Source organism: Stenella coeruleoalba, assembly GCF_951394435.1.
Source record: "Stenella coeruleoalba genome assembly, chromosome: 18".
NCBI classification, from domain to species: domain Eukaryota; kingdom Metazoa; phylum Chordata; class Mammalia; order Artiodactyla; family Delphinidae; genus Stenella; species Stenella coeruleoalba.
In genome coordinates, this window is record NC_137164.1 from 75,914,910 (window position 1) to 75,940,661 (window position 25,752).

Sequence of the window (25,752 nt, forward strand, 5' to 3'; positions counted from 1 at the left end):
AATGGGTGGGGTTGTGTTCCTGTCTTGCTAGTTGTTTGGCATAGGGTGTCCAGCACTGTAGCTTGCTGGTCGTTGAGTGAAGCTGGGTGCTGGTGTTGAGACAGAGATCTCTGGGAGATTTTGGCTGTTTGATATTATGTGGAGCTGGGAGGTCTCTTGTGGACCAGTGTCCTGAAGTTGTCTCTCCCAGCTCAGAGGTACAGCACTGACTCCTGGCTGGAGCACCAAGAGCCTTTCATCCACACGGCTCAGAATAAAAGGGAGAAAAAGTAGAAAGAAAGAATTATTAGAAGTAGAAAGAAAGAAAGGACGAAGGGAGGGAGGGAGGGAGGGAGGAAGGAAGGAGGGAAGGAAGGAAAAAGAAAGAAGATAACGTAAAATAAAATAAGATAAAATATAATAAAGTTATTAAAATAAAAAATAATTATTAAGAGAAAACAAAAAAAAAATGGATGGATAGAACCCTAGGACAAATGGTGGAAGTAAAGCTTTACAGACAAAATCTCACACAGAAGCATACACATACACACTCACAAAAAGAGGAAAAGGGGAAAAAATCATAAATCTTGCTCTCAAAGTCCACCTCCTCAATTTGGGAATGATTTGTTGTCTATTCATGTATTCCAGAGATGCAGGTACATCAAGTTGATTGTGGAGCTTTAATCCGCTGCTTCTGAGGCTGCTGGGAGAGATTTCCCTTTCTCTTCTTTGTTCTCACAGCTCCCGGGGCTCAGCTTTGGATTTGGCCCTGCCTCTGCGTGTAGGTTGCTGGAGGGCGTCTGTTCTTTGCTCAGACGGGACGGGGTTAAAGGAGCCGCTGACTCGGGGGCTCTGGCTCTCTCAGGCCGTGGGGAGGGAGGGGCATGGCGGGCGGGGCGGGCCTGCGGCGGCAGAGGCCGCCGTGACGTCGCGCCGCCGTGACGTCGCGCCGCCGTGACGTCGCGCCGCCGTGACGTCGCGCCGCCGTGACGTCGCACCAGCCTGAGGCGTGCCGTGTGTTCTCCCGGGGAATTTGTCTCTGGATCCCGTGACCCTGACAGTGGCGGGCTGCACAGGCTCCCGGAAGGGGGTGTGGAGAGTGACCTGTGCTCGCACACAGGCTTCCTGGTGGCGGCAGCAGCAGCCTTAGCGTCTCATGCCCATCTCTGGGGTCCGTGCTGTTAGCCGCGGCCTGCGCCCGTCTCTGGAGCTCCTTTAAGCAGCGCTCTCAATCCCCTCTCCTCGTGCACCAGGAAACACAGAGGTAAGAAAAAGTCTCTTGCCTCTTCCGGCTAGCCGTGGCGCACTAACGCCCTGCAGGCTGTGTTCACGCCGCCAACCCCAGTCCTCTCCCTGCGCTCCGACCGAAGCCCGAGCCTCAGCTCCCAGCCCCGCCTGCCCCGGTGGGTGAGCAGACAAGCCTCTCGGGCGGTGAGTGCCGGTCGGCACCGATCCTCTGTGCGGGAATCTCTCCGCTTTGCCCTCTGCACCGTTGCTGTGCTCTCCTCCGCGGCTCCGAAGCTTCCCCCCTCCGCCACCCGCAGTCTCCGCCCGCGAAGGGGCTCCTAGTGTGTGGAAATCTCTCCTCCTTCACAGCTCCCTCCCACTGGTGTAGGTACCGTCCCTATCCTTTTGTCTCTGTTTTTTCTTTTTTCTTTTGTCCTACCCAGGTACGTGGGGGGGGTTTCTTGCCTGTTGGGAGGTCTGCGGTCTTCTGCCAGCCTTCAGTAGGTGTTCAGTAGGAACTGTTCCACGTGTAGATGTATTTCTGGTGTATCTGTGGGGAGGAGGGTGATCTCCGCGTTTTACTCTCCCACCGTCTTTCCGGCTTTTTCTTTTTTTTTTGCGATACGCAGATCTCTCACCGTTGTGGCCTCTCCCGCTGCGGAGCACAGGCTCCGGACACGCAGGCTCAGTGGCCATGGCTCACGGGCCCAGCCGCTCCGCGGCATGTGGGATCTTGCCGGACCAGGGCACGAACCCGTGTCCCCTGCATCGGCAGGCGGACTCTCAACCACTGTGCCACCAGGGAAGCCCAATGTATTATTTTAGGGAGGATAAAAAGGTTTGCCATACCATAAATAAATAAAATAACGCACAATTATTTTAGAGCATTATTCGTTTAATCTTTAACTCAGCCTTTAAGCATGTTTATTGTTGTGTAGGTTTTAAAATATAGGTAATATGTTAGCACGGCCATGCTTATATATGGTTTAAAAATACATAATTATGTAAGGAGAGTTTGCTTAGCTATTTTCACTTTTGGGGATGTGAGATCAAAAGTATTCTTAGACCACGGCTCTGAATCCAGGATGGCTTGAACCTCAGAGCAAATGTTTTATATGTGTTACTTCATTCAGTTCTCACAACAAGAAGAGGTGAGTCTTCTTTGTGAAGTGATAGTTGTCCCCAGGTTTTAGTTCAGGAAATGGGAGGCTGAGAGAATGTAGGAAGTAAACGTGTGGTTTAAAGTCAGGAAGGGATTTGCCAGAACTGAGAACCAGCCTCGTGTGTCTTCCCCCCCACGCTCTCCCTCGGCATGAGTCTGTCCACAGGCGCCACGGAGTTTCTAAAATGGGCTTCCCCTCAGTGTGGAGGCTGAAACCGTGAAATCATCTTTCATCCTCACGGGCACCTTTGTTGATGCCCTGTGTGCTGTCTCCAATAGATGTGGAACTGGGGATGTGAATATCAGGACTTGTAAATGTTCCCCAAGGACAATGGTGAAATTAACTGTCTGCCTGCGCCCCGAGAGAATCAGCGCTGTGCTAACCTGTGTATGAGGTCGTTCGGTGCCCATGTGCGACGACACTATTATGCTTACCTTCCGCTTTCATTTAGGGAGCCCCTGCACACACGCTGGCTCATCGCATTATCACAAGAGCGCTTTAGACAGGTATTATTTACCCCACTTTTCCTTGTGTGCAGGTGGGAGCGGGCAGCGCGCTGGGGACTGAGCGAGGACCAGCCTCGTGGGGCGCCGTGGCCACTCCAGGAGCATGAGAACGCCGGCGTTTACACCAATGAAGTTGGGGGGGGGCGGAAAGAGGTGATTCTGAGTCCCCAGTTTGCAGAGAATTGACTGAGGCTCCGCAGGGGAAGTTAAATGACTTTCTCAGGGTCACACAACTTGTAAGTGTGCCCCAAAATCCGTTCTGAATCTACTGTATCTTTCTGTCTGTTACTAAACGCTTCGTTCAGTGGTTCTTACCAGGGGAGGTTCTGCCTCCGAGGGGATCTGTGGGGGCGTTTTTGGTTGTCGCAGTGATTGCTGGTGTTTAGTGGGCAAGGGCCAGGGATGGTGAAGGTTCTGTAAAGTGCAGGGGGTCCCACACAGTAAGAAGTGTCTTATGGCTGCCCAACTTTGGTTTTACGACATGTTTGTCGTTATCTGGACGCAGAATGTAGCACCACATTGAGGTGCGGAGCTGCACAGCCATGGAGGGGTGCCCATCCTTCTCCCGTGGTTCATGGTCAGGTACCAGGACTTCCCAGGGAAGGGATGCCGGGGCCCAAACTGCTGGGGAAGTGGGTGGAAAGCTCTGTGTATATTTCCTCTTCCACATTCTCCTTGGAGAATTTGTTCTTTGGAAGTATTTGTTCATTACCTCTTCGCCCACATGCAAAACACTTTTAAAAAGCCATCATGGTGTCTCGGGATGTTTTGTAATCAGACGTCTCTGGTTCTAATGCTGGTCTTCCCCCTTGGGGGCAGGTTCCTAAACCTCTCTGGGCCTCGGTTTCTTTGTAAAATTGAGTAAAATCGCAGCCTCACTTGGTTGTCCAGGAAACCAAACGAGGCAGAGCCGTGCCCCACTCGTGCCCCGTCCACTCCCTTCCTTCCTTTTTCTGCTACACGAGGAGTTCAGTTTGCCTCCTGTAACGTATCCCTCATTTAAACAGAAGAAGTGTTTTCATCATCGAGAATGTCTTTCTTTCTGCAGTTGTTCTTGTTCAAAACAAACAAAAATAAGTAAATACATGGCTACTATTCTGAGCATCGCAAGGACTGTGGCCTACTTTGAGATTCTAACACACATCTCCCCGCAGGTGCACAGACACACCTGCCCATGCACTTTTACAGGTAAGCCTGGCTCCACCTAGAGAGGCAGGGTGGGCGTGGCTCCAGAGGACGCCTGAAGGCTGCCCTGAGTGGTGCTGAGCTGGGGCTGCACCGAGACCTGGCGTGGAACCGGGCCCCAGGGCACAGGCAGGACGGCCTTTGGGCCGACCGGCTGCGGGCCCGCGGCGTGGAGAGACAGGCCGCTCACAGACGGACAAAGCTTTCAACTGCACACGCAAGCACCCGCAAGTGCCCACACTGCCACCTTGATTGCCAGGGCCGACCCCCGTCGTCCTGTCCTCCCCGTCACTGAAGCATCTTGTGGGGCAAAGAGGAAGCTGCTGTGGTCAGGGTGTGCGAGAAGCTAGCACCTTCATTGTCAGTTTCGCCACTAAAAGACCTCATTAAGTCAAGCATTTGAGAGTGGCCAAGTGGAATTATTAACTTTGGGGATTTCCAGTTTGGTCTGCATTAGACCATGACCAGAGACATTCATGCCAATGACAAGCCAAGAGCTTGAGTTTTCCCTCTTAAACGTTACTTTTAGGCAGAAGCCATGATGCTCTTTCCACGGAACTGTTACACGATACTGTGCAAACTGCAGGAGTTTTCCAAGTGAACACTTGAAAGCAGTGGTGCCTGGTGGGTTGGGATTGCTTGGACAGAGAAACAAAAGAAAATGTGTCCTAAAAATAAAGCCCGGATAGGGAACCTGATTTTCCACCTGGAGGTCACCAAAAAGCATGGTTACGAATCTGTATTGGTTTTTCAAGGTCTTTCCAGGGAAAGAAATGGAGGAGGGAGGTGAGCTTTTGCTTCAAGCGGCATCAGAGTCCTTGCTTCTCTTTTGTCCCGGGTCTTGCTATGATCCCTGCAAGTTTTCACTGGTGGTTTACAGCCCAGACTGCCTGGCCCTCGGGGGGACGCTGAGCTGATGGGATCTGCAGGCAGGACCCGCGCATGGACGGCGCTATCTTGCCCTGGTCACACTCACACACAAGGTGAGCCTGAGAAAACAGCCAGGAGAGAGAAGGGTGTGCTTCCTCATGCAGCGTGACCCCCGAGAGGCAGCGAAGGGTCCCGGGTGAACAGACGTCACCTGCAGGGCTGGGATGAAAACTCCTGACTTTTAGTCCCAGTGGGGAACTGGGGGTAATCAAACCAAATCCTGTTCTGCCCTTTTCCGATGTTGCAGAGTTGTGGCAGGTCATATGACCCAGCAATGGCCCTTCGGCGATGACCGTGGCCAGAGGGATGGCTGAGCAATGGCTTGGAGGGAACCCGGGCTCCCCCTGCCCAAGCGCAGGGAGCACAGTGTTGTTTATAAAAGCAAAAATGACGGCAATAATCTAATACCTGTCAGTGGACTGCTTCAAGAAACGTTGCTGCAACCGAACAATAGAATATATAAAACCATTTCATAGAATGAGGATGCTCTATATGTACTGAGATGAAACCACTTCCAATATATAAGGTAACGAAACAAAAGTACCACGAGGAAGTTTGATTCCTATGCTCTCGCTTGTGTAAAATAGGTTGCACTCGTGTATATTGGGTATGGAGTTGAATATACTTTTACGCAGATGATGCAGTACGTAATACTTGAGATGTCAAAAAACCAGTAACAGAGCTTGTCTCTGGATAAAAGAAACACGAGCCTGAGGAACAGAGGTGACGTCAGTGCTCTTACTACATATGCAAAGAATGTCACAAAAATAAAAGAGTAAAACAATGGAAAACTTCTCATTTTTCCTTTCGACCATGTTTACTAACTACCCCACAGCTTACCCTGCGTTAGCTGATGGGATGGGACAGAGAGTAAGACACCAGGTTTAGAGCGAGCATCGGGCCAGGAGGCGAGGTTGAGGCCTGGGTGGAAGGGCTTCCCCGTGCAGCCGGGAACCCAGTGCGGTGCAGCATCGGCCCTGGGACGCGGCTCCAGGGGGAGGCCGTGCAGGTCCCTGCTCCCGTGGGCTGTTGGGAAGCCCTGGGCTGGCTGGCTGGCTCTGCGTCCATGGGGTCCTCACCTCGGGGTCCTGGCGTCCATCGGGTCGCCTTAGGGATCAGCTGGCTGGCAGGTGAGGAAACAGGCTCAGAGACATTGAGTGATGTGCCCAAGGTCACACAGCCGGCTGATCAGAGACTGGGATACGGGCCCCCGTCGCCGTGTCCGCGGCTGAAACAGCACACACACGCTTCTCTGATTCTGTGGTCGGGAGGCTGGGCACGGCTTTGTGGGGCCTGACCATGCTGGCCTCTGCCTGCAGTTTCTGTCTCCTTTCCCAGCCTCAAACCTCCTACCACCCTGATCCTTCTTCTTTCATGCCCCTCGAGTTGCTCCTGTAGTGCTGCTGGGTCCTTTGTGTAGTAACAACGTGATTCTTTCACAAGCAGACGTGTTTTTACAGTGCTGCTCAATAGCCCACCTCCTGCATGGGACTTTCCATCGATTCCTGTTGGGAAGTCTTCAGGGTGCCTTACAGATAAGTGGCCTTTTCAAAAACATCACAAAAGACAGAAGGACTAGTGAACGTATTGCTTTGGGGCCCTTCTGTGCCCTTGTTAAAAAGAGAGGAAAGAGCTTCATTTCTGAGCATCCCAGGTCCTTTTCCTGTGGCCACAAGGGTGCAAATCTATCCGTTTTGATTTACTTAAGGAACGGTGTTGCTCTAGGAAATGACACAATAGCATTCCAGAAACAACCGGTCACAGATCCTTCGGGAAAGCGACGTCCTTCCATCCATCTAAGCTACACTTGAGGTTCTCAAGGCAGGGAAGGGAATGAAACAAAAACAAGAAAGCCCATCTACCCTGGAGCATTTCCATAGTCAAGCTACACCAAAGATGCGTGGCATTCTCACTCCCCAAGCGACAAAGCTTGGACACACAGACAGCAGACATACAGATAGCAGGGCCCACCAAGCTCCCGTTCTCTCGAGGTGGCCTTTACATCAGCCTGGCTCCCGAACGACCTTCACCGATTTACCTAATCCCTCTGCAGCTTCATCCCGGCGGCACACTGGGAACAAGGACCCGTCGGAAAGGTGGAGGGCAGGCTGCTGTCCCCTGGGACACGCCTGTGTTGTGTGTGACCTTGCTCTGATGGGACCTCCACGTTTCAGGGTCTCCCCAGTGTCGTAGGCTCAGAACATCAGTAGTTATTACAGGAGACAAGGAACTGATGTCAAATGAGCTCCGCCAAATCTGAGGTCACGGTATTAGTCTACAGCAAAACTAAATCCAGTGGGCAAAACGCAAGTGTTTGCGGATCCCATGTTCCCTCCTGTCTCCATGCCAGACGGGGTGGCCTTTGACAACAGGAGTCTGTTTCTCGCAGTTCTGGAGGCTAGAAGTCCAAGACGAGGTGCCGGCCGATTCCATGTCTGGTGAAGGCCGGCTTCCCGGTCCATAGACGGCTGTCTCTGGCAGTGACCTCACATGGCAGAAGAGGGGAGGGGCTGTCTGGGGTCTCTTTTAAAAGGGCACAAGTCCCATTCATGGGGGCTCCACCCTCATGACCTCATCACCTCCCAAGGGCCCACGTCCTGACACCATCGCATTGGGGATTAGGTTTCAACATATGCATTTGAGGGGACACATGTTCAGTCTACGGCAGCTCCTTAAAGGCAAGTCTATGCGTGGAGACCAGGCACAATCCGCGGGCTGCCTGGAGCATTGGACGGAGCCGGGCGGGGCTGGGCGGTGGACGGCGGTAGTGGTTGTGGTCCAGCTATAAGAACGGGGCCCCCACTGGCCTGGCAGGGAGGTACCACCGCGCACTTCGCACGTTGTGGTGCCCCCAGGGCGGCCCCTGACTGCTGGCCTGTGACTCTCCCGCAGGGCAGGATGCGTCCAGCTGACTCCTGCGAGCTTCCACACGTTTGTGTGCTTGTCCTCCAGGCAGGGTGATCTCCGTGACTTTTCCTTAGAGGTTCACCAGCTACGTATGTATCACCATAGACACACAGCGTTTGGTTTTGTCGTTTTGGACCCCTGTACAAATGGAACTGCACGTTATGTATTCTCCCACGATGCCTCTTGCTCAGGACACATCATGTTAAATTTGCACAGCTTTGTCTCATTCTTTACGACAACTGCATAGTATTTTTTTATGTGACGCACCACAACTTACTTATCCGTTTACTCCTGATGGATCGATGCCCAGCCCTTCCCTCCCACCAGCGGCTGGTGTTGCCTGCCTTCTGATGGTGAAGTGGTAGCTCAGCTGGTTTTAAATTCTCTCCATTGCTAGTGAGGTGGAGACCTCCACGTACGTTTATGGGCCATTTGTGATTCCTTCTCTGCACACTGTCCGATAGTGTTTTCTGAATATTTTTCTATGAGGTTATTTGTGCTTTTCTTGTCTGTGTGTGTGAATTCTCTGCATATTCTGAATAGTAACTGTTTGTGAGGTGCATGTGTTGCCAGCATCTTTTCTTAATCCGGGCTTGTCTTTTTATCTTATTTTTGGTTCAAACAAAATTTTTTTTTTTATGGTGGTAAGAACTACCCTCTTAACAAATTTGAAGTGTACAATACAGTATTGGCAACTATGGGCATCATTTTGTAGAGCAGATGTCTAGCGCTTACTCATCTTGATGGTAGCTTTTGATGAGTAGAAGTTTTTAATTTTAACATAGTTCAGCTTATCAGTTTTGTTCATGATTGTGTGTGTCTTCAGATGCAAATGCACCCCATGGTTGTAGAGTCTTTTTATTATCTTGTAAAAGTTTTACAGTTCTTTTTCGTATTTCAGTCTTTAATCCACGTGGAATTGATTTTTTAATATGGTGTGAAATAGGGATATGACATCATTTTCCTTTGTGTTTAATGTATTGCCAGGGTTCTACTCATTAAATGGTACTTACTATTATCAAATAGGGCACACCTGCGCCAACACAACTCTGGGCTCAGGTATGAAGGGGCTTGGTTCTTGGCTCCCTTTGCTGTCCTGCTGTCTCTGTGTGTCCTCCTGCCCACCCCACGCTGTACTAGCCACTCAGCTCCCTGAGTTGACCTCCTCCTGGGAGGGTACCTGCCCCAACCTTGCTTTTCTTCCACACAGTCTCAGCTACACTGGGTCCTTCATTTTTCCATATAAATTTGAGAATCAGCTTTTCAAGTTCCATAAGAAATAAAGCTCGTTGTGATTTAAGTGAAATTCTATTGAATCTACAAGTCTGTTTTTACTTTTTTATTGTTATTTTCTAAACATTTCCCCTCAAAAACAGTATTCCAGTTCCATGTAGAAAACTGGAAAACCCAGTAAAACAAAAACAAAGAAAATCACTAAAGCAAATCTCAGCACTAGAGATAAGCACTGCTACCATTTTAATATGCCATTTTATCATCTTTTTACATACAGTCTATTATATACAAAATACCTATTGAATACATGTATACATATACAGAACATATATAAATATAACACTTACCTATATATACAGAATATTTATATATGCTGCAGACCACATATTATCAACCCCCAGTGCCCACTTTTTTCTCTTCTCTGGACGCAGGACGCTCTGTCTAGTCGCCCTGGGCCAAGCAGACGTCTTGCCGTGTCCTCTCCTGCGTAGGACCTTGCAGGCAGAAACACTGCAGAGGCAGGGCTGGAATGCCCTTCATTCCATAGACGCTGCTTCCCTGCATTGCTGCCCTTGTGGAAGTGTCCTGAGGAGCCTGACGTGTGCACCCCGGGGTGGGATGCAGTTTGGAAGACAGACTCTGAACTTGACAAATGGCAAAGGAATCTTAACCACTTGGTTTTGCCTTATTTCCCTACTTAGGTATCCAAAGAAGTGATATTTGATAAAAACCCATGTCTAAATAAGACAAAAATAGCTCTTTGACAAGTACAAAATGAAAATTCTAAATGTTGATACAGCATGCTTTTTCACTGAGTTGTGAACACTTTTTTCCCTCTTAATTGGCCGTAGAATGATGGGATGTACCATGTGGACCGTGGATGGGCTGGTGCAGTCCACCGGCATTAGCACTAGGGTCAGTTCCTATGGGGCGTGATCCATCCGCCTAGTCGCCTGGTTCACAGCAGGTGAACAAATGGAAACCCTTTCCTCCCTCCCATAACTGGGAATCGGCTGTGGTTCTGTTTTGACTCTGACATGAGTTATCAGCGACTCCCCCGAATTATCACGTCCAGATTGAGGTTTGGTGTTGTGTTTTAAGTACCATGTGTGTCATCAAAGATGCACCCTGAACTCCCCTTGCCTTCTTTGGGATGGGAGTTCAGTGGACATCACCAGGTGGCCAGGAAGGTGATCTAGAGGGTGCTGCTGCCCCCTGCTGGTGGAGATGGACATTGCCAACCATCAAAGCAAAGGCAACCAGAGTTTCCCGTCCCAGGGTTATCTTTTTCCCACAAGCCACACAGCTAATTTGATGCAGAATCTGGGATTTTCCTGTAACATTGAAGTAAAAACCACCTGGGTACACAACTCCAAAGCAATGGTGGCATTGCTACTAGAGTTAAGCTATTCTCAAGCAGAATTTATTTTTTTCCTACTGCTCACCAGGTATTAAATATTTTTGGTGAAATTTTGCTTTTCCTGGACACTGGACAGTGTAACTATTTCAAATGTATTATTTTGTTATATACTGTGTATTCACTTTTATTAGAGTATTTTTTAAACATGTACTATGGCTACCTTTTAAAAGAATCATTTAAGTTTTTTTTTAGTCTGCCTTATATTTTGTACCAATTTTTAGTAGTACATTTGCTCTGTCGATAGGAATTTTATATACATTTATTCTAATTTGTTTCACGTTGTGGCTTGCTTTTTATTTATTGGTATTTCCTGAAATACAATTCCCAGGTTGGCTTTTAATGGTACGTGAAGCATTTGTAAATTTACTAGTAAATTTGTTGTGTTTACTTGTGCCCTATTTAACAAGACTTCAAACACAATATATTTATGTTTGGCTCTATGGCTTTCCATTTTTCTTCTTCAGGTTTAAATCACTGGGATTTAAACAGTATCATCCCGACTGGACTCTAATGCCCAGTATAGCTTTATGTAGGTTTGCTCCTGTCATAACCCTTGAAAATAGCGTTCCAGACATAAATGATAAAAAAATGCTTAAGATTTTGTTTTTCAAAAATGTCCTTGTTGGGTTAGGAGCCCATATTCTGGGTATGGGTGGACGGGCCTGCCTCTCCGCCTGCTGCCCCGTGGGGTTACGATGGGGAGGTGATGTGTCGCCTGAGTATGGCGCTGTAAATGACCTTTGCGGATCAAGGGCTTTGGGGGCTGCCTCTCTGCAGCAGATGGCCACTTCCTGCCACTTTCCCTAGGGAAATCCTCGGAAATAAGGAATTATTGTCTCCAAGAGATTGTTCAATTCAGAGATAAATACATACTGGACTGGGAACACAGGCGTGCAAAGGGCCTCCACATCCCAGGGACCTGCTCTGGTTTCTCTGAAGTGTGAGGTGTGCAGACCCGTGGGAGGGCTTTCTGGCTCAGAGTTCCCGCTACTGAATGTTCTAGCCACTTCCCACCCGCAGGGGACGGCACGGGTGGACCCTGCTGGGGACTGGAACAGGGCTTCCCCTTCTGCCAGTTGGTCTCTGCATATGGTTGAACCGGTTCGTGTAAATCAGAGACCAGCGAAAGCCAGTTTGGGGAGAGATGGAGAATCCAGCAAATGGGGAGAGAGGCGGAGACTGAACCCTGAGCGCTGTGTTCTCAGCAGCGTCTGGTTGCAGGGGCTTCCCGAGGCTCCGGTGCGCCCCAGCGTTTGTGTCACCAGCCAGCCCTGTACGAAACGTCATTGCTGCCTTGTCTTGCCTCCGGGGGCCTGAGCTTGCCTCCAGTTCTGACAACCCCAGTACACGAATGGATACAGTGACTGAGGCTTGTCTGACGCTAAAGAAACGTGCCTTGTGCAAGAAATCAGGTCGTTTAAACATCGTCAGCTCCCACTATTAGATATCACAGGTTATTTTCATAATGGGTGATCATTTATTATAATTTGAAAAACTAAACATCAAACCCCCAATGAATTGACTCTGATATTAATGCAGTAGCATCATTGGGTGGGGAATATTCTGGAACCTTGGGCTGTTTGCTTTTTGTTTAACACAAGAAAGCAGCTGAAGGAGTACGGTCTTATTCGGAAGATGGGCCGGCCAGCAAAGGGAGCAGAAACAAGGAGGTTCAGAGTCCAGCCAGTGTGTCCTGCCCAGGTTCCCTGGGCGTGATCTCCTCTGGACAATCTCCCCTGACAACCCCACCACCCGTCCTGGGGGAGCTCATCCCCCGTGGACCCTGTACTCCCCCCCTCGTGGCACAGAATCATAATTCCCTGTTTACTCGTGTGTCCCAGAAGCAGGGTGAGCTGCTGGGACTCTGTGCGCCCTTCGCCCTGCCAGCCCACACCCGTGGGGTCTGAGAGCAGAAGGAAGCCTGGCTTTGTGCAGCCCTCCGTCCTGGCCGTCTCCGTTCTCTGTTAAATATATCCACATCCTCAACACAACCGTGTGGGTCACTCACACACCCACTGGGTAGTCGGGCCGTGCGTGGCTCGGGGCCAGACCCTGCAGCAGGCGCCTGGCCCCAGTTCACACATCTGGGGCGGCCCGAGGCGCCCAGGCCACAGGCCTCTTTGTCACGTCCAGACCTCCCTAGGAGCTTTTCATTTGAACTTCCACCAGCTTCCAGGGTTTCTTTACGAGCAGCTCGGGTTTCTGACAATGCTTTTAGAAATGTGATGAATAATTATCACGCTACCATACATTCTGCTCTGTTCTGAGAGGAGAAACCTCAGAACAGCCTGAATGATTTATTCAAGACCCCGTCCAGCCCCAGGCTGAGGCCAGGATGGTGCCCAGGAGTCTGAACTGTACAAATCAGGGTTCTCTGGGAAGCAGAACCAGCAGGATTTACACACATACAGAGACTTGTTACCAGGAGTTGGAGAGGGAGGCAGGGCACCAGGGCAGATCCTCCGCAGCCCTCATGGTCACGACCAACCGTTGATTTGCATGTTCGGTCTGGGGGTTTGATTTGTTGGTGGTGAATTCCACAATGTGGTGTTTATTGGTTAATCCATTTAAAGGGGGATGACCCCCAAATCCTGAGACTAGGTTAGGACCACCACCTGCGACAGGCTGATTATGACTAGTGGGGACGGAGGCTAGCGTCGCTGGAACGGTGTAACCCACCAGAACTTGCGGTGGGGGGTGGCCGCCCTTCCGCCCGGCACCCCGCTGCACACCCACATGCCGGAAAAGGGCACCCAGGCCCCGCTCCCCCGGCCCCGCACGTCCTCAAGTCCTCACGTGCCTGCCTCCTGGGCCCCCTGGGGAGAAGCCGTCCTTCCTCCTGGGGCCCCCAACAGCCTGGCCTGAGGACAGCCGAACCGGAGCCGTGGGCGTCGTCCCGGGAGGAAGACCCAGGGCAACGGGCTGCGGTGCGTCCCTCTGTCCCCCAACCCAGGGGCATCTGGGGCCGGAGGGGAGGGCGGGCGTCAAGGGCAGAAACTCAGACCAGCACAGGGGCCAGGACGCCGGGCCGGAGCAGCCAGCAGGCCCGACTGGAGGAAACCGAGTTCACACAACAGCATTCGCTCGGAGGGTCCTGGTCCTGGCCCAGATGCTCACAGCAGGGGAACGGGGAGGGGCTGGTGACCTGACCTCCTCCTCACATCACATCTGGGACTCTCCCGAGGGACGGCGACACGGACAGCCTCAGCACACAGATTTTGTAAACTCGTGACCTGAATTGGATTGACTGTGACCAAAGGTCTAAGTGTCTCAAATGTAAACGGTAATGGATGGGCTGCTGTCAGAGGTGCAGGAATTTGAGGGCTTCTTTCTCACGGCATCTCCATAACTGCCTGGTCCCAAATCTCTCTTGGCTCTATTTCTTTTTCTTTTGTTTTTGTTTTTGTTTTTGCGGTACGCGGGGCTCTCACTGTTGTGGCCTCTCCCGTTGCGGAGCACAGGCTCTGGACGCGCAGGCTCAGCGGCCATGGCTCACGGGCCCAGCCGCTCCGCGGCATGTGGGATCTTCCCGGACCGGGGCACGAACCCGTGTCCCCTGCATCGGCAGGCGGACTCTCAACCACTGCGCCACCAGGGAAGCCCTTCTTTTTCTTTTTCTTTATGGCCGTGCGGTGTGTGGGATCGTAGTTCCCGGACCAGGGATCAAACCCGTGCCCCTGCATTGGAACGCGGCTTCTTAACCACTGGACTGCCAGGGAAGTCCCTTAGCTCTGTTTATTTACATCAGGGCATTGGGTCCCTCATTAAAACACGGTGATTATTGGACTTAGGTTGCGTTTTCCTAACTTATAAGACCTGGATCCATCAGCTGTCCAGTCTGTCTCCTGTGGCTTGGAGTCCCCCCTCCCTACCGCCTGGTTCCCCCCAGGCAGAAGCCGGCCAAGCCCTCCAGTCCTGAAGGCCAACTCCTCCCGGCCCCCTGCCCGTCTGCACTCGCACCACGTGGCCCTTTCTGTCTAAGGTCCCCCACGTCCCTGGGGAGTTAGCTGCCCTCCCCTCCACGTGCTCTGCAACCGTGCTGCCTGACTTTGGTCCCTTCCTTCCACAAACGCAGCCTTGCACGCGCATGACCCCTCTGCCCCCCGGTTTGATGGGGCACTCCTCCCGTCTGGCCCTCCTGGACCTTTCGGCAGCTCTGGGCCCTGCCAGGCGCGCCTTGCCTCCTGAAAGCTCACTCCCCGTGTCCACAGCCAGCGCATGGTGCTCCTCTGACGTGCCTGCCCAGTCTTAGCGCCTTCTGCCCAGGCGCCTCTTCCTCTGGCCTCCTTTACATTCTCCTTCCTTTCCTAGCCTCGCTAGGTGAACTCACCCATTCCCATTGTCACCTAGAATCTGACCACGTCTCAATCCATATACCTTCTTAGGTCTTCTTGAGCCTCAGACTGAAACGCCCATTTACTCCCCGTCAACGAGATACATATTTTTCTATTTTATTGGAGTGGAGTTGATTTACAATGCTGTGTTAGTTTCAGGTGTACAGCAAAGTGAATCTGTTACACATATACATGTAGCCACTCTTTTTTTAGATTCTCTTCCCATATAGATCATTACAGGGTACTGAGTAGAGTTCCCCGTGCTCTACAGGGAGGTCCTTATTAGTTACCTCTTTTACATATAGCAGCGTTCAACTAGGTATTTCCACACGGCTGTGTTATGGGTTCAATTGTGTTCCCCCTGAAAGAGGCTGCAGCCCTAACCCCTGCTACTTGTGCATGTGACCTTATTTGGAAATAGAGTCTTTGAAGATGACCCAGTTAGGATGAGATCATTAAGGTGGGCCATGGTCCCACATTTCTGTGTTCCTATAAAAAGGGGAAATTTGGACCCAGAGACAGGTACACACACCCAGGGAGAACACCACGTGAAGATGAGACAGATTTCTGAGCCGAGGAGAGGGGCCTGGAACAGACCCTTCCCTCACAGTCTGCACAGAGTACCAGCCCTCTGGCACCTTTGTTTCAGACTTCCGGCCTCCAGAAATGGGAGACGATCTTTCTGTTTTCTAAGCCTCCAGGTTTGTGGTATTTTGTTCTGTTGGCCCCAGGAAACAGGCAGTAATAACTGATGCTCACATGGTGCTTTCCAGGAGCCAAGCACCTTGTAAGGATGTTCCAAGCATTAACTAGTTTAATTCTACACCAGTCCGTGAAGCAGATACTGATTCCCCCATTTCACAGCTGGGAAGATTGAGGCGCGAGCCCCGGCTGTGTGGGTCCCCAGAGCCTGTGCCGTAGCCCTTCCGCTCTCCCTCTGAGGCTCCAGACCACCCTGTCCGGGTGGCTCTGAGCTCCCGCCTTCTCATGCCCCCTCCCCACCATTGCCTGGGAGATGAGTCGGGTGACATAGCCCTCAGTTTCACAGGAAGGGCATCTGCACTCAGCTCTTCACTAAAAGGCCCGAATCCACCACTATCACAGCTGGACTTGGATGTTAGAACTCTCAGTGGTGTGGAAGTTAGGTCGATGGCTCAGGTGAAAGAGAGACGCAGTCCGAGAAGAGGCCATAAAATCCTGAACGAAGGCGGCCTCGTGGGATGGAGGGGAGGGGGGTTCCGGAATCATGCAGGATTATCATCGCTGTGACACGGCGAGTGGCTTGAGGGAGGGGGTCAAGGGCACGCACGTCCCCCAGCTTCAGGAGCTGATCCGTGGGGTCCCCATTGCCAGGACAGGGGACAGGAGGATGACTGGGTTTGAGAACCTTCTAGAAGGCTGATGAATATTTGGAGCTGAAGCTCAGGAAGGGGTTTGGGCTGGTAACCAGAATTCAGAATCCTAAGCAGTGTTCGCAGACGCAGGGTGAAGTGTCCAGGGAAGACGCTGCCTGACTTGTTACCCCTCCTCTTAGCTTCTCCGCCAGCATGCAGAGGGGCAGGCAGCTCGTAGGGACGGCGATGCTGGCCACTGCCTCCGTCGAGCAGCCCCACCAGCACCGAGAGCCTGTGGAGGGGCTCCTGGCACACGGTGGCGTGGGCGCCCCACTTTTCCATCTAGAGAAGGGGCGGGGGCTTACAGGCCAGGGGTGGTGAAGTTGGCTGTTGCCCAGCTACTTAAGAAGAAAAAAGATTTCTCCTCCGTGCTGGGCGGGTGATGCCCCTCCAGATGGGACTGGGGATGCTCCCTCTACCCCTGGCCGCCCTTCTGCCCTTGGATTCATGCGAATGCCCCGCAGGGGCCCCTGTTATGAGTCTCTGAGGCCAGCAAGTCCATCCCGCTTTCAGGACACTTCCACGGAGGCACTGCCCCTTCTCCGGACCCTCCCTGCCTTGGGCCGCTTCCTGGAGCCTCCAGGCTTCCGCTGGACAGACTCTGATGGTCGGAAGAGGCTCCCTGGGTGCACCTGGGCACTCTGCTCTGCCCAGCCTCCCAGATGGGGCAGGTAGAGGCTGCGCCCGGTCCTGGGTCCCCCGGCTCCGCTCCAGTCTTCACTCCAGCCGAGTGTAAGGTCCTGCTCGCTCCTTGACTGTGTGACTAAGTCAAACATTTCTCAGATGCTGCTTGTGACTTTACTGAGGAAAGAATATTCCTTCTATGAGCAGCTTCCTGACCTCGCGCTGAGGCAACAACGGGACCTATTGGGACCCTGAGGAGGACGGCGCTTTTTGCTGCTCTGTCTGGGGATCCGTCAACATCGCACAAGAACTGCACCACCTTGGTTCTGTTTTCACATTTTCATCGAATCGCAGCATGTGTGAAAGGCGCAGACCACCGTTGTATGGCTTGAGAACAGCAGCCAGGGGACTCGCCTGTGAAGCCATCATCCTGGTATAGATGTAGAAGGTGTCCCCAGGAGCCCCCTGTGCATCCTCCCCGTCACTCAGATTAGATTAAAAAGAAAACAAAATGAACCTGAACTATATTATTTTTATGAGACAGTCAAAAGAGTAGTCAAGAAAGAAAGGAACAGACAAACGCTAAACAAAGAGGAGAGGCCAAGTGGAATTCAAGGTCCTGTTAGGGTGACAGGACACGCACGGATGGCAGCCTCGGGTGTGGATCGCTGGAGGAGGGCTTAGGGACAGGACTGTGCACCAAGATGGGACAGTGTCTTGGGCACCACGGGGGACTCTCGGTGGCTGCCGACCGCAGGACTGTGCTTTCTCCAAGTTTTGAAAGGGTGGGGGAGGGCGGGTTATGGGGCCCAGGGGGACAGAGTCAGTGGGAGGGGTCACCGAGAGGGGGCAACCCGAGGCAGACCCACAGGCAGGGGCTGCGGGATCAAGGCGGGGTCACCCCCCGAGGCCCACCCAGGCTGGGCGCAGAGCCTGGAGGCCGTCCATGGTGGGTCACTTCCAGGGAAGGGAGCGGGGCTGGGGGGCTGGACGGATGCTGCATCCACCCATCCGCTGGGCTAAGGGGTATGTCGCGAAGTTAAAAAGAATGGTCCACTTAAGAAAGGAAACAGTCAGTGCGCCAAGCCAGACACATCAGGCAAACCCCCCACAAATCCAGGGAGAATCTGTAAAATCCCAATCCCAGTGGGAAGCTGTTACCCCTCTCTCAGAACCTGACCAGTCAAGAAGGAAATAAACAGACATTCAGGATTCAAATAAGAATCAACGAGCCAGGGTCTGTGTGAGCGCACATGTGTGTGTGTGTGTGTGAGATATTCTCTTCTTGTGAAAATAGAAATTTCCCAATTTCTTTGATATCAAAGGAGTTTTTCATAAATTGTGAAAAGTAGAGTTCTTACAGACCACACTAATCTGGAAATGAATAATAAGAGGCCAAACTATTTATCCACTTGGAAATTTGAAACACACTTTAGGAAATGATTCCCAGATCAAAAGGCAAATAACTTCTAAGTGACTAGTTATGTAGAAACCTGTAAAGGGAGTATATTTCATCTTAAAACCTTTAAGATGGACCTAAAGTCATAATTAGAAGAAATTTTGTAGCTTTACCCATAATTACTTTTATTGTTGAGCAGGAAACGTTTGAAATGAACAAGTTAAGCATTCACTATTAGAAACCAGAAAAAGAATGAATAAAAGAGAATAAGAAGGATAAAATTGAGAGTGACTAAATTAATAGAGTACAAAAAAAACCCTGGACTAATAAAAAATACCAAAAGCTGGTTATTTAAAAATATATATATTTGGGAAAGACAAGTTCCTGGCAAGCCTGACTTTTAGGAAAACCGAGAGGGAATATACACAATCGAATTTAGGAGTCAGAACAGGGGTGCAACGGCGAGAGATGCAAGAGACGAAAAGAACTGTAAAAGCTACCTGTCCAATTTTTTTTGTCAATAAATTTGAAAATATGGATGAAATTAATGACTTTGTGGAAAAATTCACCCGCGGAGTGGGAGTGAGCCCAGGTAGATAGCCTGATAACCACATAATCCCGCGAAAAGCATAGCAAAGACTCACCACCAAAAGAAGGTGAAAAGCTGCCCAAGTCAGACGATTTTTCAAGTGATTTTACCAGATATACAGGGAACATGTAATCCCTGTTTACACAAACTGTTCTAGAACAGAGAAGACTCGAGTACCAGTCATTTCATAAAAGCTTCACAAACCACTTAATAAAGATCCCCCCATACACAGTAGAGACATTCCTTCCTCATGACAAGCAAACACCCCAAGTAAGTCATGAGCAGACTGAACCCAGCAGTGACACGTTAAGAACTCAGACTGCGGTCAAGAGGGGTTTATTCCAGAGCGTGGGGACTGCTTCCCCCCTGAGAGGTCTATCAACACAGCGTATCACATCCCACGTTCCAGAGAGGAGAACTCAGGGGATTTTATCACTGCACGACCAAAACGCAGCTGAGAACATCAGATTTCCTAATCACAAGCTTGGTGTAAATAGAAATAGAATAGAATTTCAAGACTGTAACAAAAAGTGTCTTCCAGAAACCAACAACAAAAACGACCTTAAATGAGGAAATACTGAAGGTGTTAAAGGCAGAAACCATTTAGAAATGCCCATTCATGTAATATCGCTTCAGACATGTCAATCAAAGCAACAAAGCAATAAAACTGAGTATACAAATATTGCCAAAGAAAAGACAAACTATCGTTACTCTCATTTTTAAATAATGGCTAAAAATTAACTTTATTTTTACCAGATTTATTGAGGTATAATTGGTATATAAAAAACTGGACATATTAATGTATATAATTTGGTGAGCTTGGACATATGTCTAGACTCCTGTCACCATCACCACGGCCAAGGAAATGAACACATCCATCGCCTTGGAAAGTTTCCGTGTTTCAGTTTTGTGTCTTTTGTGGTGATGACATTTAACAGGGGAGCTACCCTCCTCGCAGATTTTTAAGTGCACGATACCTTTTTTTTTTAAGATGGAAGTGCTGAATTTTATTTTATTTTATTATTGTTTTAATAAATTAATTTATTTATTTTTGGCTGCGTTGAGTCTTCGTTGCTGCGCGTGGGCTTTCTCTAGTTGCGGTGAGCGGGGGCTACTCCTTGTTGCGGTGCGCGGGCTTCTCATTGTGGTGTCTTCTCTTGTTGCAGAGCATGGGCTCTAGGCATGTGGGCTTCAGTAGTTGTGGCACGTGGGCTCAGTAGTTGTGGCACATGGGCTTAGTTGCTCCGTGGCACGAGGGATCTTCTCGGACCAGGGCTCAAACCCGTGTCCCCTGCATTGGCAGGTGGATTCTTAACCACTGAGCCACCAGGGAAGCCCCACAATACCTTCTTGTTACCTTTTGGCACAAACTGTACAACAGATCTCTGGAACTACTCATCTGGTGTAACTGTAACTTTACACCCATGGCGGCCCTGCCCCCTCCCCCGTAACCGCTGTTCTGTTGTCTGTGTCTATTTCAGGTGCATCTCAGCAGAGGAACATGCGGCTCTTATCTGGTGGCGGGTTTATCTCACTCAGCATAACATCCTCCAGGTCCGTCCACATTTCTGCCAATGGTAGGAGTTCCTTCTTTTGCAAGGCTGAATAATATTCCATTGCATATATATGCCAGATTTTCTTTTTCCATTCACTTGTCAATGGACACGTGGTTGTCTCCATACCTTGGCTCTTGTAAATAGTGCTGCAATGCACATTGGAATGCAGACAGCTCTTCGAGATACTCATTTCAATTTTTTTGAATATATACCCAGAAGTGAGATTGCTGGATCGTACTGTAGCTCTATTTTTAAGTTTCTGAGGAATCCCTACACTGTTTTCCATAGTGGCTGCACCATTTTACATTCCCACCAACAGAGTACAAGGGTTCCAATTTCTCCACAACCTTGCCAACACTTAAAAAAAATACTAACAAAAATACTCACCTTAACAATGTGAGGTGGGGTCTTATTAAAGTTTTGAATTGCATTTCCCTGATGATTAGCAAAAAAAAAAAAAAAAAAAAAAAAAGAGCACCTTTTCACATACCTGTTGGCCATTAGTATATTTCCCTTGGAGAAAAGTCTATTCAGATCCTTTGCCCATTTTATTTTTTATTCACTTAAAATTTATTTACAACTTAATTTGAAAACAACTTTTCAAGCATGGTAAGTTCTGGGGATGCAAAGTCAAGGAGTTTTTAGACTCACAGTGGATACAAGTAAGTAAACAGTGTGACAGTGCTGTTGTATCTACAAGAGCAACCCAAGTAAAATGGAGAGATGCAAATAAAATTTACCTAAAATATTTGTACATTTTTTCCTGTGATTAGATTCCCTACCTCTACCTTCTACATGTACACAGAGTATAATGTATATTATCAACAACAAAATTATGGGCTCACTCACAAAGTCCCATTTTTAGAATGCATCTATATATGTAATACAAAATTAGAAAAACCAATTCTCTTTTGTATAATGTGAGACAAGCAGAAAGCAGTTCTGATAGGTTATTTTTATGTGTTGCTACTTTCATTTCACTCTTTTTTTTTTTTTTTTTTTTGTGGTACACGGGCCTCTCACTGTCGTGGCCTCTCCCATTGCGGAGCACAGGCTCCGGACGCACAGGTTCAGCAACCGTGGCTCACGGGCCCAGCTGCTCCGCGGCATGTGGATCCTCCCGGACCGGGGCATGAACCCATGTCCCCTGCTTCAGCAGGCGGACTCTCAACCACTGCACCACCAGGGAAGCCCCCTTTTATTTCTTTTTCTTATCTGATTGCTGTGGCTAAATCTTCTGAAACTATGTTGAATAACAGTGGTGATAGTGGGCAACCTTGTCTTGTTCCTGATCTTAGTGGAAATAGTTTCAGTTTTTCACCATTGAGAATGATGTTGGCTGTGGGTTTGTCATATATGGCCTTTATTATGTTGAGGTAAGTTCCCTCTATGCCTACTTTCTGGAAGGTTTTTTTTTTTATCATAAATGGGTGTTGAATTTTGTCAGAAGCTTTCTCTGCATCTATTGAAATGATCATATGGTCTTTCTCCTTCAATTGGTTAATTTGGTGTATCACATTGATTGATTTGCGTATATTGAAGAATCCTTGCTTTCCTGGGATAAACCCCGCTTGATCATGGTGTATGATCCTTTTAATGTGCTGTTGGATTCTGTTTGCTAGTATTTTGTTGAAGATTTTTGCATCTATGTTCATCAGTGATATTGGTCTATAGTTTTCTTTCTTTGTGACATCTTTGTCTGGTTTTGGTATCAGGGTGATGGTGGCCTTGTAGAATGAGTTTGGGAGTGTTCCTCCTTCTGCTATATTTTGGAAGAGTTTGAGAAGAATAGGTGTTAACTCTTCTCTAAATGTTTGATAGAATTTGCCTGTGTAGCCATCTGGTCCTGGGCTTTTGTTTGTTGGAAGATTTTTAATCACAGTTTCAATTTCAGTGCTTGTGATTGGTCTGTTCATGTTTTCTATTTCTTCCTGGTTCAGTCTTGGAATGTTGTGCATTTCTAAGAATTTGTCCATTTCTTCCAGGTTGTCCATTTTATTGGCATAGAGTTGCTTGTAGTAATCTCTCATGATCCTTTGTATTTCTGCAGTGTCACTTGTTAACTTCTCCGTTTTCATTTCTAATTCTATGATTTGAGTCTTCTCCATTTTTTTCTTGATGAGTCTGGCTAATAGTTAATCAACTTTGTTTATCTTCTCAAAGAACCAGCTTTTAGTTTTAATGATCTTTGCTACAGTTTCCTTCATTTCTTTTTCATTTATTTCTGATCTGATCTTTATGATTTCTTTCCGTCTGCTAACTTTTGGGGGTTTTTTGTTCTTCTTTCTCTAATTGTTTTAGGTGTAAGCTTAGGTTGTTTATTTGAGATGCTTCTTGTTTCTTAAGATAGGATTGTATTGCTATAAATTTCCCTCTTAGAACTTCTTTTGCTGCATCCCATAGGTTTTGGGTCATCATGTTTTCATTGTCATTTGTTTCTAGGTATTTTTTGATTTTCTCTCTGATTTATTCAGTGATCTCTTGGTTATTAAGTAGTGTATTGTTTAGCATCCATGTGTTTGTACTTTTTACAGATTTTTTCCTGTAATTGATATCTAGTCTCATAACGTTGTGGTCAGAAAAAATACTTGATACGATTTCAATTTTCTTAAATTTACCAAGGCTTGATTTGTGACCCAAGATATGATCTATCCTGGAGAATGTTCCATGAGCGCTTGAGAAGAAAGTGTATTCTGTTGTTTTTGGATAGAATGTCCTATCAATATCAATTAAGTCCATTTTGTTTAATGTGTCATTTAAAGCTTTTGTTTCCTTATTTATTTTCATTTTGGATGATCTGTCCATTGGTGAAAGTGGGATGTTAAAGTCCCCTACTATGAATGTGTTACTGTTGATTTCTCCTTTTATGGCTGTTAGTATTTGCCTTATGTATTGAGGTGCTCCTATGTTGGGTGCATAAATATTTACAATTGTTATATCTTCTTCTTGGATTGATAATTATGTAGTGTCCTTTGTCTCTTGTAATAGTCTTTGTTTTAAAGTCTATTTTATCTGATATGAGAATTGCTACTCCAGCTTTCTTTTGATTTCCATTTGCATGGAGTATCTTTTTCCATCCCCTCACTTTCAGTCTGTATGTGTCCCTAGATCTGAAGTGGGTCTCTTGTAGACAGCATATATATATGGGTCTTGTTTTTGTATCCATTCAGCCAGTCTATGTCTTTTGTTTGGAGCTTTTAATATATTTACATTTAAGGTAATTATCAATATGTATGTTCCTATTCCCATTTTCTTAATTGTTTTGGGTTTGTTATTGTAGGTCTTTTCCTTTTTTTGTGTTTCCTGCTTAGAGAAGTTTCTTTAGCATTTGTTATAAAGCTGGTTTGGTTGTGCTGAATTCTCTTAGCTTTTGCTTGTCTGTAAAGGTTTTAATTTCTCCGTTGAATGTGAATGAGATCCTTGCTGTGTAGGGTAATCTTGGTTGTAGGTTCTTCCCTTTTACCACTTTAAATATGTCCTGCCAGTCCCTTCTGGCTTGCAGAGTTTCTGCTGAAAGATCAGCTGTTAACCTTATAGGGATTCCCTTGTATGTTATTTGTTGTTTTTCCCTTGCTGCTTTTAATATTTTTTCTTTGTATTTAATTTTTGATAGTGTCTTGGTGTGCTTCTCCTTGGATTTATCTTGTATGGGACTCTCTGCACTTCCTGGACTTGACTAACTATTTCCTTTCCCATATTAGGGAAGTTTTCAACTATAATCTCTTCAAATATTTTCTCAGTCCCTTTCTTTTTCTCTTTTTTCTCGGGGACCCCTATAATTCAAATGTTGGTGCGTTTAATGTTGTCCCAGGGGTCTCTGAGACTGTCCTCAATTCTTTTCATTCTTTTTTCTTTACTCTGCTCTGCAGTTGTTATTTCCACTATTTTATCTTCCAGGTCACTTATCTGTTCTTTTGCCTCAGTTATTTTGCTATTGATCCCTTCTAGAGAATTTTTAATTTCATTTGTTGTATTGTTCATTATTATTTGTTTGCTTTTTAGTTCTTCTAGGTCCTTTTTAAATTTTTCTTGTATTTTCTCCATTCTATTTCCAAGATTTTGGATCATCTTTACTATCATTATTCTGAATTCTTTTTCAGGTAGACTGCCTATTTCCTATTCATTTGTTCGGTCTGGTGGGTTTTTATCTTGCTCCTTCATCTGCCGTGTGTTTTTCTGTCTTCTCATTTTGCTTATCTTACTGTGTTTGGGGTCTCCTTTTTGCAGGCTGCAGGTTCGTAGTTCCCGTTGTTTTGGGTGTCTGTCCCTAAGGTTGGTTCAGTGGGTTGTGTAGGCTTCCTGGTAGAGGGGACTAGTGCCTGTGTTCTGGTGGATGAGGCTGGATCTTGTCTTTCTGGTGGGCAGGTCCACGTCTGGTGGTGTGTTTTGGGGTGTCTGTGGACTTATTATGATTTTAGGCAGCCTCTCTGCTAATGGGTGGGGTTGTGTTCCTGTCTTGCTAGTTGTTTGGCATAGGGTGTCCAGCACTGTCGCTTGCTGGTCGTTGAGTGGAGCTGGGTCTTGGCATTGAGACGGAGATCTCTGTGAGATTTTCGCCGTTTGATATTACGTGGAGCTGGGAGGTCTCTGGTGGACCAATGTCCTGAACTTGGCTCTCCCACCTCAGAGGCACAGCCCTGATGCCTGGCCGGAGCACCAAGAGCCTGTTATCCACATGGCTCAGAATAAAAGGGAGAAAGAAAAAGAAAGAAAGAGAGAGAGAGAGACAGAGAGAGAGAGACAGAGAGAGAGAGAGAGAGAGCGAGCAGGAGGGAGGGAGGGAGGAAGGGAGGAAGGAAGGGAGGGAAGGAAGGAAGGAAGGAAGAGAAAGAAAGAAAGCGATAAAATAAAATAAAATAGTTATTAAAATAAACAATTATTTAAAAATATTAAAAATAAAAAAAAGAAGAGAGCAACCAAACCACAAAACAAATCCACCAATGATAACAAGCACTAAAAACTATACTAAAAAAAGAAAAAAGACAGAACACTAGGACAAATGGTAAAAGGAAAGCTATGTAGACAAAATCACACACAGAAGCATACACATACACACTCAGAAAAAGGGAAAAAAAAAATATGTCTTTGCTCCCAAAGTCCACCTCCTCAATTTGGGATGATTCGTTGTCTATTCATGTATTCCCCAGATGCAGGTACATCAAGTTGATTGTGGAGCTTTAATCCGCTGCTCCTGAGGCTGCTGGGAGAGATTTCCCTTTCTCTTCTTTGTTCTCACAGCTCCCGGGGCTCAGCTTTGGATTTGGCCCCGCCTCTGTGTGTAGGTCGCTGAGGGCATCTGTTCTTTG

The 25,752-nt window shown here is 48.0% G+C and overlaps 1 long non-coding RNA gene across 1 annotated transcript in view; it reads left to right on the forward strand.

Annotated features, from left to right (window-relative positions):
- The first annotated feature begins 1,032 nt into the window (after nt 1-1,032).
- LOC307176934 overlaps nt 1,033-25,752 on the forward strand; it is a 34,802-nt gene continuing 10,082 nt past the window's right edge. Inside the window, exons 1-2 of the long non-coding RNA XR_013824955.1 lie at nt 1,033-1,243; nt 20,372-20,467. This is a non-coding gene — a long non-coding RNA (uncharacterized lncRNA). The remainder of the gene's footprint in view (nt 1,244-20,371; nt 20,468-25,752) is intronic.